Genomic DNA, 15119 nt, shown 5'->3' on the forward strand with positions numbered 1-15119 from the left:
CCAGAGTGAATGAAATTAGGAAGGAGTTTCTAATTTATATTAAATAGAACTAAGCATAGTGATTGGGAAAGAAAATGATTAAATAAGATAGGCTTGACACGGGTTCCATGCCTTATATTTAATCGTGACATTGCAGGGTAGAAGGAATTAATTGTACGGTAACTATTCACTGAATGGGTTCTTGGTATTCTAAGCAGTGAATTCGTATTATCCGGATAGTCGCGATATGCTGAGAAGTATCCCTCACGATGTAGAATAAATATGATTAATTAATTAATCTTATTTAATGAATTAGAAAATTTATATAAATAATGATAAAATAGTTTTATAATTATTTATTTCTACTACCGGCTTAATATTGAACCTACAAGGTCACACCATAAAAGAGAATGATTTAATGGTGGAGGAATTAATTAATAATGGCTGGTAATTATTTATTTGTGAAATAAATAATTAATTAGAAAATTTAATAATTGCTTAAATGGGATTTAATTAATTATAAATTAATTAAGAAAAGTTCTTAATATTATTAATTAAGAATTTAATTTTGGAAATTAAATATAGTGAGAGAATTATTTATAAAGTGTTTAGAAAAAGGATTAATAATTAAAATGTGTTTTGATTATTAATTAATAGGTTAATAAAATAAAGGGTTAATAATAATAATATTTTATGGAAAAATTTTCAGCTGAAAATTTTGCCTATAAATATACTATTATAAACCCCTATTTTTCCTTAACCTAAAAATTCACAAAAACCCTAATTCTCTCCACCTCCTCCACCTCCATTACATCAATTTTTTGGTGGATACCGGTGGAGTGCTTCAAACTTGAGGAGCAGCTGCTAGGGATCTCCGCTCGTGGTCCTTGGATCGCTTTTAAAGGTTAGAAACGATCACTCGATTTAAATCATGATATGTATGCGTATTATATGGATTTTATATCAAGAAAAATGTTTTACCATGCTTCCGTGATAGTTAAAATCCTACAATGTAACCCCGGATTTGGGTTGTTACAAAGATGACATGGATGGCATAGATGAGCATCTTGCTTTTCTATCCAGGAGATTTGCCAAGCTCAAATTCAAGAAGAATTTTAGAGCAGCTAAGTCAAACATAAACATGGTTCATAAGTCTAAATTCAAGTGTTTGAAGTGTGGCTTGGCAGATCATATTGCAAGTGAGTGTAGAAAGCCTGATTCTGGTAAAAAGAAATTTGAGCCTGTTGATTACAAGCAAAAATACTTTGAGTTGCTCAAGAAAAAGGAAAGGGCTTTCATTACACAAGAAAATGACTGGGCTGCAGATGGATTGGACAAAGATAAAGAAATAAACTATGTCAACCTAGCTCTATTGGCCAAATCAGATGAAGCAAAAGTTAGTTCATCCAGTAATCAGGTAATCACCACTAACCTAACACATTAAACTAAATCTGAGTGTAATAATGCCATCAATGATATGTCTACTGAGCTGTATCATTTGCGTGTAACTCTTAAATCTCTCACAAAGGAAAATGCTAAAATTAAAGAAAACAATTTGTTTTTAAGTGAGAGGAATAATGTGCTAGAGTCTCAATTCATTGAGTTTGAAAAATTGAGAATTGAATGTAAAACTGCCAAAGATGAATTAACTGAATCTTTAAAGAAGGAATAGATTTTAAGAATCTGAATGCACAATTTGCTAATATGCCATTTGCACCTAATTCTTATTATGCTGCATTTAGTATGCCTCAAATGCCATTTAGCGTGCCTTACTTGAATAACATGTTTGCACATAGCATGCCTTTTCATGTTAATCAAAATGTGCATTATAATTCTGCTTCAATAATTAGTTTCAAAGGTCCAGCTCAAATGGAAAAGGATGAATCTTAGTGCCCAAGTCAAATGAGATCAAACCTAAGAAACCAAATAAAAAGGCTAACAAGGCAGGACCTAAGGAAACTTGGGTACCAAAATCAACTTGATTTGATTTTGATGTGTGCAGGGAAACAAAAAGAATCTTTGGTATCTGGATAGTGGTTGAACATGACTGGAGATTCTACCCTGCTCACTGAGTTCAAGGAAAGAGTTGGCCCAAGTATCACTTTTGGAGATGACAACAAGGGTTATACTGTGGGATATGGCTAGATTTCAAAGGATAATGTCATCATTGAAGAGGTTTCCCTAGTGGATGGACTCAAGCATAATCTGCTGAGCATCAGCCAACTTTGTGATAAGGGCAACTCAGTTACTTTTAATGTAGAAGCCTGTGTTGTGACTAACAAGAAGAGCAACAAAGTGGTCCTCACTAGAGTAAGAAAAGGCAATGTGTATCTAGCCGACTTCAACTCAACAAATGCAGAATCTGTAACTTGTCTTCTCAGTAAAGCAAGTCAAGATGAAAGTTGGCTATGGCACAAGAAGCTACCCCATCTAAACTTCAAGACCATGAATGAGCTAGTTAAGAAAGAATTGGTTAGATGTATTCCTCTAGTGGAGTTTTCAAAGGATGGATTGTGTGATGCCTTCCAGAAAAGAAAGCAGATTACAGCATCATTCAGAAAGAAGCTTGAATCATCTATTGAAGAACCTTTATAGCTACTTCACATGGACTTGTTTGGACCAGTAAATGTGTTATCTATCTCAAAGAAGAGATATAGCCTAGTAATTGTGAATTATTTTTCAAAGTTCTCTTGGACATATTTTCTTAAGTCCAAAGATTAGGCTAGTGAAATCATCATCAATCACATAAGGCAAGTTAACAATCATCCTGACTTAAAGGTTTGAAGAATCAGGAGTGATAATCGAACCGAGTTCAAGAATTCTGTGATGAAAGTGTTTTGTGAAGAGTATGGAATTATGCATGAGTTTTCTGTAGCAAGAACTCCACAACAAAATGCAGTGGTAGAAAGGAAGAATAGATCAAGTATTGAAGCTGCAAGAACTATGCTTGAAGAATCAAGGCTGCCAACTTACTTTTAGGCAGAAGCTGTGAATATAACATGTTATACTCAGAATATCTCCTTGATTAATCAAGCAAAAGGCATGACTCTATATCAGATATTCAAGAATAGGAAGCCAACTCTAAATTTTCTTCATGTCTTTGGATACAAATGCTACATTCTAAGGAATCAAACTGAGCAACATGGAAAGTTTGATGCTAAAGCAGATGAAGCAATTCTCGTTGGATATGCTGTTGGAAAAGCATATAGAGTCTACAATCTCAGAACAAACATTGTCATAGAATCTATACATGTTGTGTTTGATGATAAGAAGATTGAAGGACTAAAAGATGAAGGTTTCCATAATAGCCTCAAATTTGATAATGTTGAAATCATTAGTGATGACAGTGATGATGATAGTGATCAAGAAACAGTGACTAAGGATAATGCAGAAAAGACTATCTTCAATGATGCACAAAATTCAGTATCACTCGAGTACTCAATGCATCATCCGTCGGTAGACAATCAGCTTCATCCATCGAGATACAAAATGCATTATCCGTCGGAACAATGAGAGAAGCTGAGAGTCAAAACAGATCACTTACAGAAAAAACTCTTACTTCAAATCAAAGATTCACAAACTCAGGGGGGAGTTTCTTCTAATCAAAACTCAGTCACACATCAAGACAATGATGAGGCCTCTTCATCAAGAGCTAATCTACCACAACAGAGAAAATGGACTAGAGATCACCCTTTTGAGCTCATCATTGGTGATGCATCTTCTAGAGTTCAAACAAGAAAAGAAACTCAAGAAGAATGTCTATATAGCATCTTTCTCTCAAAGGAAGAACCAAAGAAGGTAGAATAAGCTCTGTTGGATCCTAATTGGGTTCTATCTATACAGGAAGAGCTAAATCAATTTGAAAGGAACAAGGTATGAAAGCTGGTACCCAAGCCTAAAGGAAAGAATCCAATTGACACCAAGTGGGTATTCAGAAACAAGATGGATGAAAATGACATATTTATCTGGAATAAATCTAGATTGTGAAAGAGATATGTCCTAAGTCCAATCATGTATGAGGATTTAGGAATAACTTTTATGTAATCTGTTTTGATTTCATTGATATTAATAAAAGACTAGTTTTATTTTTATTGCGGGCTCTATCTATTTAAATGTTTAAATAAGATATACCACAATTTAGAGTAAAGCTTTTTATGGATTATGATGAGATCATAATAATGAGACCTAAAAGATGATAACTCTAAACTTAAATAGTTCCTAGTCGTAGGATTACTAACTGGTAATTAATAATCCGCAAAGATCGGTACATACTATGCTTGCTTCATTATGAAGGATGTCTGTTCTCATAGACATTTGTGTGGTGACATTATAGCTAGTATGTAGGTGCTTATTATAGAATAAGTTCACTGAACATGACTCACACAGCTGAACAACTGATGGAGTTCACTCACGTGTCAGCAGTTGTTCACATAGTGATAGTTGTACAAGTATCCTTAGACTTGATGTCATCATAGTCATCTTGTGTACACTGAACTATGCTTTGGTTTAGTTCTTAGTCTCAAGGGAGAATTATAAGGGCTCTACTAGGTATAGGAATTTGTACACGAAGATAGTGTATGATCAATAAAGGATCTACCCCTTCCAGTGAAGGAAGAGAATGTTCAATGCTGATCCACTTATGCTAGTTCAGGAATCTCTGGCCAGAGTGAATGAAATTAGAAAGGAGTTTCTAATTTACATTAAATAGAACTAAGCATAGTGAATGGGAAAGCAAGTGATTAAATAAGATAGGCTTGACACAAGTTCCATGCCTTGTATTTAATCGTGACATTACATGGTAGGAGGAATTGATTGGACGGTAACTACTCACTGAATATGTTAGATATATTTGATAATGTCATGGCTAATATGTTTTATGTTTAGCTTTCAGATCTTACTTGAACAGGATAAATCAGTACTTAACTGTTGATCAGTACTTATACTGGAAGTCAGGACTTAAGGATATCAGTACGTATGTTATCAGGAGATAATCATCAGAAGATAGATATCAGAACTTAAGTGCTGAAGGACAATCGGATAAGGACAGTAGCTGATTAAAGGAAATAAGATCAAGATAAACATAAGAAGAGATATGCATGAAGAAGGAATTTCGTAAAGAATGGAATACTTGGAAGAAAAGATATCTGATTGATATATTTTAGGAAGCAGAATTATATTCCATATCAATTAGCGATTATCTTGTAACTGTGTAGTATATAAACACAGACATAGGGTTTACACTATAAGTGTTATCATTATTAGAGAAGATTATTCATTGTAACCCTAGCAGCTCTCGTGATATTTGTTCATCACTGAGAGGTAACAGTTCCATACTGTAACAGAGTTTATTGTTTCAATAAAGTTTGTTTTCTGTTACTTAAGTTCTTAAAGTTCGATTTGAGTGTACTATACACTGTATTCACCCCCTCTACAGTGTGTGTGTGACCTAACAATTGGTATCAGAGCCTATCTGTTAATATACATACAGTTAAAGATCCAAACACAATCATGTCGGACACAGAAACTCCAACTAAGCCTACCAAAACTGAGGAATCACCAAAGACAAAAATTCAGAGTCGGTATGAGACCATCAGAGTTCCCATACTGAGACCATCTGAATATCCCATATGGAAGGTAAGGATGACCATGTTCCTGGAAGCAACAGATCCAGAATACCTTGATAGAATCAAGGAAGGCCCTCACAAACCAACCAAGCTTGCTGTTGCAGTTGCAGGTGAAGCAGCAAAGACCGTACCAAAAGAGAAGAGTGATTATACTATTGAAGACATAGCATCAATTGCTAAGGATACTAAGGTACGACACTTACTGCATAGCGCCATTGATAATGTAATGTCAAACAGGGTAATCAACTGCAAGACTGCTAAGGAGATATGGGATGCTCTGGAAATAAGGTGTCAGGGAACTGACACAATTAAGAAGAACAGGAAGACAATACTCACTCAAGAGTATGAACACTTTGACTCAAAGACTAATGAGTCATTGAATGATTTATATGATAGATTTGTCAAACTTTTGAATGATTTGTCATTGGTTGATAAAGAGTATTATCTTGAAGATTCAAACCTTAAGTTCCTGTTAGCTCTTCCTGAATGCTGGGATTTGAAGGCAACGACAATAAGAGACAACTACAATCTTGATGAAACAACTCTTGACGAAATCTATGTAATGCTCAAGACTCATGAGCTGGAGATGGAACAAAGAAGCAAGAGGAAAGGAGGAAAGTCAAGGACAGTTGCTCTTAAGGCTGAAGAAGAATTCCCCAAAGCAGCTTCCTCAAAGAAAGACAAGGGTAAAGCTCTTTTCATAAAGTCTGATACTGAGTCATCAAGTTCTGAGAGTGATGATGACTCAGATTCTGAAAGCTTGCCTGAGACTGATGCTGATGAAGAGATGATGAAGTTGTGTGCTCTTATAGTGAAAGGAATCACAAAGATTGCATACAGGAAGTTCAGGAAGGGAAAGAAGTTTTCCAGGAAAGGCATAAGTTCTGATAAAAAGAATTTCAGAAGATCTGAAGGCAGAGGAGGAAAGTCTGACAGAGGAGATTACACCAATGTTAAATGCTATAACTGTGGTGAGAAAGGCCACATATCTCCTGACTGCAAGAAGGTAAAGGGTGACAAAAGCAAGGCTCTTGTCACAAAGCAGAAAAGCTGGACAGACACCTCAGACTCTGAAAGTGAGGAAAACTATGCATTAATGGCAAATGCTGATAAAGAAAGTGCTGAGAGCAGTTCTGAAGCTGCTGAAACAAAGGTACCTCAGACTACTTATGCTTTTCATACTGATGATATTAATGAGTTGAGAAGATATCTTAAAACCATGTTTGTTAGTTATAGAGATCAAACTTTAACATGTGAAAGATTAACTTCTGAAAATCTTGCATTTAAGAAAATAAATGATTTCTTAGAAAAAGAGTTAGTCATGTTCCATCAAACTTAGAAGGATAGAGATGATGCTTTTTATGTTAGGAATGAAGTGCTAAAATTAAATGAATCTCTAAAAACTGAGTTAGAAAAGGAAAGAGAGATTATCAGGACTTGGACTAACTCTGGCAAAACAACTCAAAATTTACTAAGTAGTGGAAACTGGAAAGAGGGCTTAGGTTATGGAGAAGATAAGAAAGATAAAGGAACTGAAGAAATTAAGTCTGTTGATAAGCAAAAGCCAAAGTTAAAACCTGTTAAGTTTGTAACTATAAAGTCTGAAAATGAAAAATCAGAAGTTACAAAGAAATTAACTTCTGACAAACTAAAACAGGAAAAGACAGCTGAAGTGAACATAGGCTTAATGATAATGAAGCAGCTTAAGCATAAGCTGAAAGATGTCAAGAATGCAAACAAGGTAAAATCACCTAGGAAAAATAGGAATGGAAAGGAAGGTGTGAATAAAAGCAATAATTATAAACCTGTTCCTGATGCTTCTAGGAAAACATGTCATAACTGTGGAAGTTCTAACCATCTGGCTTCTTTTTGCAGGAAGAATAAGAATATTAACTCCTTACCTTCAAAGTCAGGAGTTAAGAGTCAGTCTGTTAGATACAAACCACAAAATCCTTGTTTTCATTGTGGTAGTTTATGGCATTCCATTTATACTTGTAAGGAATATCATAGCTTGTACTATGATTATTATCAAATAAAACCTTCTTTGAAGAAAGTTTCCATTGTTCCTTCTAGTGTAAATTCTGATTCAAAGTCTGATAGTGTAAGTTCTAATAAGAAAATTGTTAACATAAACTCTGATGCTAAATCCGCTGCAAATGTTAATAAACTTAATAAGGCCAAAGGATCCAAGCAAGTCTGGGTCCTTAAAATTAATAATTAGTGGTCTTTGTGATTGCAGGGCAACAGGAAAAATATTCTAGTTCTGGACAGTGGATGTTCAGGACATATGACTGGAAATAAGGCCCTGCTATCAGACTTTGTGGAGAAAGCTGGCCCAAGTGTTTCTTATGGAGATGGTAACATTGGAAGAACATTGGGATATGGAAATATCAATCTTGGAAATGTCATAATTAAACAAGTAGCTCGAGTCTCAGGACTTAAACACAACCTACTGAGTATAAGTCAAATCTGTGCAGAGGTTATCATGTTGATTTCTTTGAAGAACACTGTGAAATTATGAGTAAATCTAAAGGCAAAGTTGTTCTGAAAGGATACAGGCGTGGTAACATTTATGAAGCTAAGCTTTCAACAAGTACTGATGGTTCTGCAATCTGTCTGATGAGTAGAGCATCAATTGAAGAAAGCTGGAATTGGCATAAGAAACTCTCTCATTTAAATTTCAACAATATAAATGAACTGGTCAAGAAAGATCTTGTGAGAGGATTGCCAAACACATTATTTGCTCCTGATGGTCTTTGTGATTCATGTCAGAAAGCCAAACAAAGAAAATCTTCATTCAAGAGCAAGACTGAATCATCAATTCTTGAGCCTTATCATCTACTACATGTTGATCTATTTGGTCCAGTAAATGTCATGTCTATTGCAAAGAAGAAGTATGCGTTGGTCATAGTGGATTAGTTCACCAGATACACATGGGTGTATTACTTGCATACAAAAAGTGAAACTACATCAACCTTGATTGATCATATCAAACATCTGGATAAAATGGTCAAAGACTCTGTGAAAGTTTTAAGGAGTGATAATGGCACTGAGTTCAAGAATTTGATAATGGAAGAGTTCTGCAAAAGCCATGGAATAAAGCAGGAATTTTCTGCTCCTGGAACTCCACAGCAAAATGGAGTTGTTGAAAGGAAGAATAGAACTCTCATTGAAGTTGCACATACAATGCTTGAAGAAGCAAAGCTTCCAACCTATTTCTAGGCTGAAGTTGTGCAGACTGCTTGTTTTACTCAAAATGCAACACTCATTAACAAGCATGGAAAAACACCATATGAGATGGTGAAGAAAAAGAAGCCAAATCTGAAATATTTATATGTATTTGGATGCAAGTGTTTTGTTCTCAAGACTCATCCTGAACAGCTATCAAAGTTTGATCTAAAAGCTGATGAAGGAATCTTTGTTGGATATCCACTTTCCACAAAAGCCTTCAGAGTCTATAATTTGAGAACAAAAGTGGTCATGGAATCTATCAATGTCTCTTTTGATGACAAAAAGATTACTGGTCTTGAAGATTTCATTGACCATGATCAGCTGAGATTTGAAAATGAAGACTCAAATTCTGATACAGAAAATCCTGACAGTCTAAGTCCTGATACTGTAAACTCTGATGGATTAAACTCTGATGTTATTGAAACTGTGGAGACTACGTCAAAGGAAGATGCACCTATGCAGGGGGAGCATACTCAAGATTCTACCACATCTCAAGAAACATCAGAACATGCATCTGGCTCTTCAAGTTCTGATTCGTCAAGTTCTGATAAGCCAAGTTCTGATAGTGCTGAAAATCTAAATACTGAAGAATCCAACTCAGAGAGCATAGTTTCAGGGGGAGCATCAGAAAATGAAAATGAAAATAGCATGGATCATGGGGGAACATCCAGTTCTAGAGAAAACCTTCCATCTGCAAGGAAGTGGACAAAATCACATACACCTGATTTGATAATTGGAAATCCTGATGCAGGTGTCAGAACTAGAACAGGTACTTCAAATGAATGTCTTTATAATTCTTTTCTCTCTCGGACTGAGCCAAAGAAAGTGGAAGAAGCTCTTCAAGATGCTGATTGGGTGCAAGCAATGCAGGAAGAGTTGAATGAATTTGAAAGAAACAAAGTCTGGACCCTAGTGCCAAGACCAAAGAATAGATCTATTGTTGGTACAAAGTGGGTATTCAGAAACAAAACTGACAGTGATGGCATAATTACAAGGAATAAGGCAAGGCTGGTTGCAAAAGGATATTCTCAACATGAGGGAATTGATTATGATGAAACATTTGCACCAGTTGCTAGGTTAGAAGCCATAAGGATATTCTTGGCTTATGCTGCTCACAAAAAGTTTACTGTCTTTCAAATGGATGTGAAAAGTGCTTTTCTCAATGGAGAATTGGAGGAGGAGGTATATGTTGAACAACCTCCAGGCTTTGTAGATACCAAACATCCAGATTATGTCTACAGGCTTGATAAAGCACTTTATGGACTTAAGCAAGCTCCTAGAGCATGGTATGAGACTTTAGCTCAGTTTCTTCTAAAAAGTGGATTCAACAGAGGGACAATAGACAAAACACTGTTCTACCTCAACCATGGAAAGGACTTACTTCTGGTCCAGATTTATGTTGATTATATCATTTTTGGATCTACAAATGATAAACTTTGCAAAACGTTTGCCAAACTAATACAGTCAAGATATCAGATGAGTATGATGGGGGAACTTAGCTATTTTCTGGGCCTTCAAGTCAAGCAAAATGAGGAAGGCACTTTTATTTGTCAAACCAAGTACACCAGAAACTTGCTGAAGAAATTTGGAATGCAAGATTGTTCGAGTGCATCCACTCCAATGGCCACTGCGACAAAACTGGATAAGGATACCGGTAAATCAGTAGATATTACTGACTACAGAGGTATGATTGGCTCTCTACTCTATCTAACTGCTAGTAGACCTGATATCATGTATGCTACCTGTCTTTGTGCAAGATTTCAAGCAGATCCAAGAGAACCTCATTTAACAGCTGTAAAAAGAATCTTTAAGTATCTTAAAGGAACAGCTGCTCTGGGATTATGGTATCCTAGAGAAACAGATTTTCAACTAATAGGTTAGTCAGATGCAGATTTTGCAGGTTGCAAAATTGACAGGAAAAGCACAAGTGGAAGCTGCCAATTTCTTGGAGGCAGATTGGTTTCTTGGTACAGCAAGAAACAAAAGTCAATTTCCACATCAACTGCAGAAGCAGAGTATATTGCTGCAGGAAGCTGTGGTGCACAGATTCTTTGGATGAAGAATCAGTTACTGGATTATGGGTTAACATATTTCAAAATCCCTATTTACTGTGATAATCAAAGTGCTATTTCTATGACAGGTAATCCAGTTCAACACTCAATGACAAAGCACATCAGCATCAGGTACCACTTCATCAGGGAACATGTGGATGAAGGTACAGTGGAATTGCATTTTGTTCCCACAGATCAACAACTAGCAGATATCTTCACAAAACCACTGTGTGAAGCTACTTTTACAAGATTGGTAAATGAACTTGGAATGGTTTCAGGTTCTTTCTCTAAATCTGCTTAGTCTTGTTCTGTGTTATCAGACTTTATGCTCAGTATTTACAGAATTAATTTCATTGTGTATTCTGTGCTTAATTGATAAATGTCTTTAAGTACTGACTGTTGTCTGATATATGTTTCTAAACTTTGATAAGTGATATGTCTGTTCAAGTACCTATTCTATCCTATGAGGATAACTGTGCTAGATACTGACCTAGTAGTCTTCAATAAACAAATGATTCCATGTAAGAAGTAATTATTTCAGTGGAAACCCTATGACACTCGAAAATTCTGATAATTGAGCTTAGTTAAGTTTACTTTGTAAATCTTATTACTAAGTCACAATTTAGAATAATGCTACTCATCTGTTAAGTTCTGATACTAGTAAAACTGCTGAATGTACTAAGTGCTGATAAACCTCACTTATCAAAAGAAAAAGCAAAAAGATCAAAGAATAAAATCAGGTACTCCTTTGAGATCTAGAGTTAAAATGTGGAAGGGACGACCCAAGTGCATTGCTGGTATTAAGTAGATATGCATTAGAAAAGCAAAATATTTTCTTGGTGACTTTTCACACTCTATGATTACTGGAGAAATACTCTGATAATAGCATAAATTCTGATAAACAGTCGTGACTCACTTACACTGAGAAGCCACTGTAAAATAGAATTTAAAAAGATGCATAAAATTAGCACAAAACAGTTGAGGTGGACTCAAGCATGAACTCATTCATCAGTAGGTTTCAGGACAATGACAGCTCTTTAGCAAAATTTTAGTTATGCCTTATTTCTAAGATGTACTGAAGTGAATCAGACTTTACTCTTTGTCTGTTATTTAGCTTAATGCACACACTAATCACTCCATCTGAATGATGAAAATTTCTGTGGTGGTCTATGTTATTTTAGATAAACAGTCATTATATCATTATTGCACAAATTCTGAGGACAAGTTCTAGTTACACGTTCTGATGATTAAGTTCTAAAGTCTATAACTCAGAACTTGTATGAGGAGTTACTAAGATGGGCATTTTTTTTCGAGTTAAGAAATTATGTTCTGATGACTGTTAAGTTCTAGTATAGGTCTAAGTTCTGATTTCTCAGTCTAATCCTTTACTTGGCTTATCTGTGAATACAATTTGATAACAGTCTCAGTTCGAACTAGAATATGTTGAAGTGGAAGATTAATAGTCACTATGATTAGGATTAATGGTATTCGTACTTGAACATTCCACTGTTTCTTGTTTCTTGTGCGGTTTAAACCATGATTCCTCTTTCCAATGAATGTTATTCTTTTTCAAAGTCTAGGGAGACGAGGTAGAATTAATTCTACATGTCAGCTTTCAATTTCTTTGCGTCTCCTGGCATTCTCTTGCCTATATAAGCAGCCACTTCACATCAGTCTTTCCATCAAATTCTTCTCACACACTTATCTTCATACTTCTTCTTTCAAAAACACAATGGTCAGATACAACATGTTTTTAAACTACCAAAACTTCAATATGGAGCTAAGCTGTGCCGAGTGGTAGCAGGAATGACATGTCACAGCCATTCCTGAGGAGATATGGGACTCTGTCCCACAGGAGGTACTGACACACCTTCTGTTCTTCTATATGGACTACCATCGCCATCTAGAGCGATTGGAGGAGGAAAGGCTGGAAGCTCTCCGCAGCAAGAGCGAATCATCCGACTCGCCATTCTGTTTATCGAGAGTAGGAAGAAGAAGATGACTTAATCTCGTCTTCTTCCTATTTTTCTTCATCATCAGCTTTGTCAGGCTTCTTAGCTAGGACTAAGGTTGTTGATGTTAGGTTTAGAAGCTTAGGGAAAATCTTGTATAAGCATTGATGTAATTTCCATTTCATAAATGTATTGTCTTGATATATTAATGAAAGTTGTTTTTACTTCAAGATTTTGTCTCTGAGTTATTTTATCTTTTGTTGATAAATCCTGATTGATATTCTGATGACCATATAAATTTCGTTTTATATTAAGTTCTGATTCATTTTCAGCACTTACTTATCTAATTTATCTTGGTCATTTTCATGTGATATATTTTCAGAATATCAATGATGCAGTGAAAAATAATTCAATCAGTGCTAACAGTTTCAATTTTGAATTAAAACTGTTTCTCTTGATAAATGGAACGGTTTTTCCTTGAAACTAGGAAAATGGTAAGTAATGATTCCTGTTTTCTCGAGCCCAGTAACTGTCTGTTATTACTACATGTCTGACAGGTGTCCAACGGTAACATTTTTGTTCAGAGTATAAGTACAACAGAGAGAAGATTTCTTTAATCTTTTATTTTCTTCATATTTTATCTCTCTCCTTACTTTTACTCTCTTTGTCTTTATTTCTCACGTTGGTTTTTCATACAGACATTATCTCAAACACCTAACAGGCATACTTGAATCTCATTTTTTTTTCACATGGCACCAAAGGATTTAATCATTGATGGAGCTAAGTTTGTCCCCAACAACTATGCTACAGTTCTTGATCACACTGAAGCTCCATCTGAATTGCACTTTGTGCAAGATCTTCTTGCACATAGTGAGGTTGGGTATGCATTAACACAGCCTGAATTCTTTTCAAGCCAACAAGTTCTGAGGTTTTAGAGGACTGGACTTTTTGATGATGGTGGTCAACGTGGAACTCCCAGTATTATCTTCCAAGTGGGTGATTCATCCTTTGTAGTCACTCCTGGTACAGTACGCAGGGCTTTACATCTTCCAGAAGATTGTACTTTCTCAATTCCAGAGGACTCAGCCCTTCGGGAGTTAATGGCTGAATTGGGATATGAAAAGAGTCTGACGAAACTTGGACAGTTGAAACAGGCTAATATCAGAAGAGAATGGAGTTTCTTCTTTGATTGCATCACCAAAGCTTTTGGGAACAAATGGTCAAATTTTGATGCTATCCCAATTCTGAGTCAGCACATAGGGTATGCTATTATTCATCAAACTCATTTTGATTTTGCAACTGGAATAATTGGTTTTATTGGGGATAGGATGACAGAGGATCGAGATGTTGTTTATTTTGCTAGATTTTGTCAACTTATTTACACTTACTGTACTGATGAACCTCATTTAGTCAGCACTCAAACCCCACCTTTAAAGGTTGCAAAACGATACTTTAATGACCTGGTAAATGCTGATACTAAGAAAAAAGTGGTTAGACCATTACAGATTAAAGTTGTTATCAGAAGTTGAAATTGGTAAAAGCTTTAAGGACTGTAAGTTGTAGTTATCTAGTCTAATTCTCATGCATTTGTACTTAATGTTTTTGACATCATCAAATATCTGTTAAACTTGTATATTATGTTAATTTACAAGTTGGGGGAGATTGTTAGATATATTTGATAATGTCATGGCTAATATGTTTTATGTTTAGCTTTCAGATCTTACTTGAACAGGATAAATCAGTACTTAACTGTTGATCAGTACTTATACTGGAAGTCAGGACTTAAGGATATCAGTACGTATGTTATCATGAGATAATCATCAGAAGATAGATATCAAAACTTAAGTGCTGAAGGACAATCAGATAAGGACAGTAGCTGATTAAAGGAAAGAAGATCAAGATAAACATAAGAAGAGATATGCATGAAGAAGGAATTTCGTAAAGAATGGAATACTTGGAAGAAAAGATATCTGATTGATATATTTTAGGAAGCAGAATTATATTCCATATCAATTAGCGATTATCTTGTAACTGTGTAGTATATAAACACAGACATAGGGTTTACACTATAAGTGTTATCATTATTAGAGAAGATTATTCATTGTAACCCTAGCAGCTCTCGTGATATTTGTTCATCACTGAGAGGTAACAGTTCCATACTGTAACAGAGTTTATTGTTTCAATAAAGTTTATTTTCTGTTACTTAAGTTCTTAAAGTTCGATTTGAGTGTACTATACACTGTATTCACCCCCTCTACAGTGTGTGTGTGACCTAACAGAAT

Source organism: Apium graveolens, chromosome 4 (assembly GCF_009905375.1).
Source record: "Apium graveolens cultivar Ventura chromosome 4, ASM990537v1, whole genome shotgun sequence".
NCBI lineage: Eukaryota > Viridiplantae > Streptophyta > Magnoliopsida > Apiales > Apiaceae > Apium > Apium graveolens.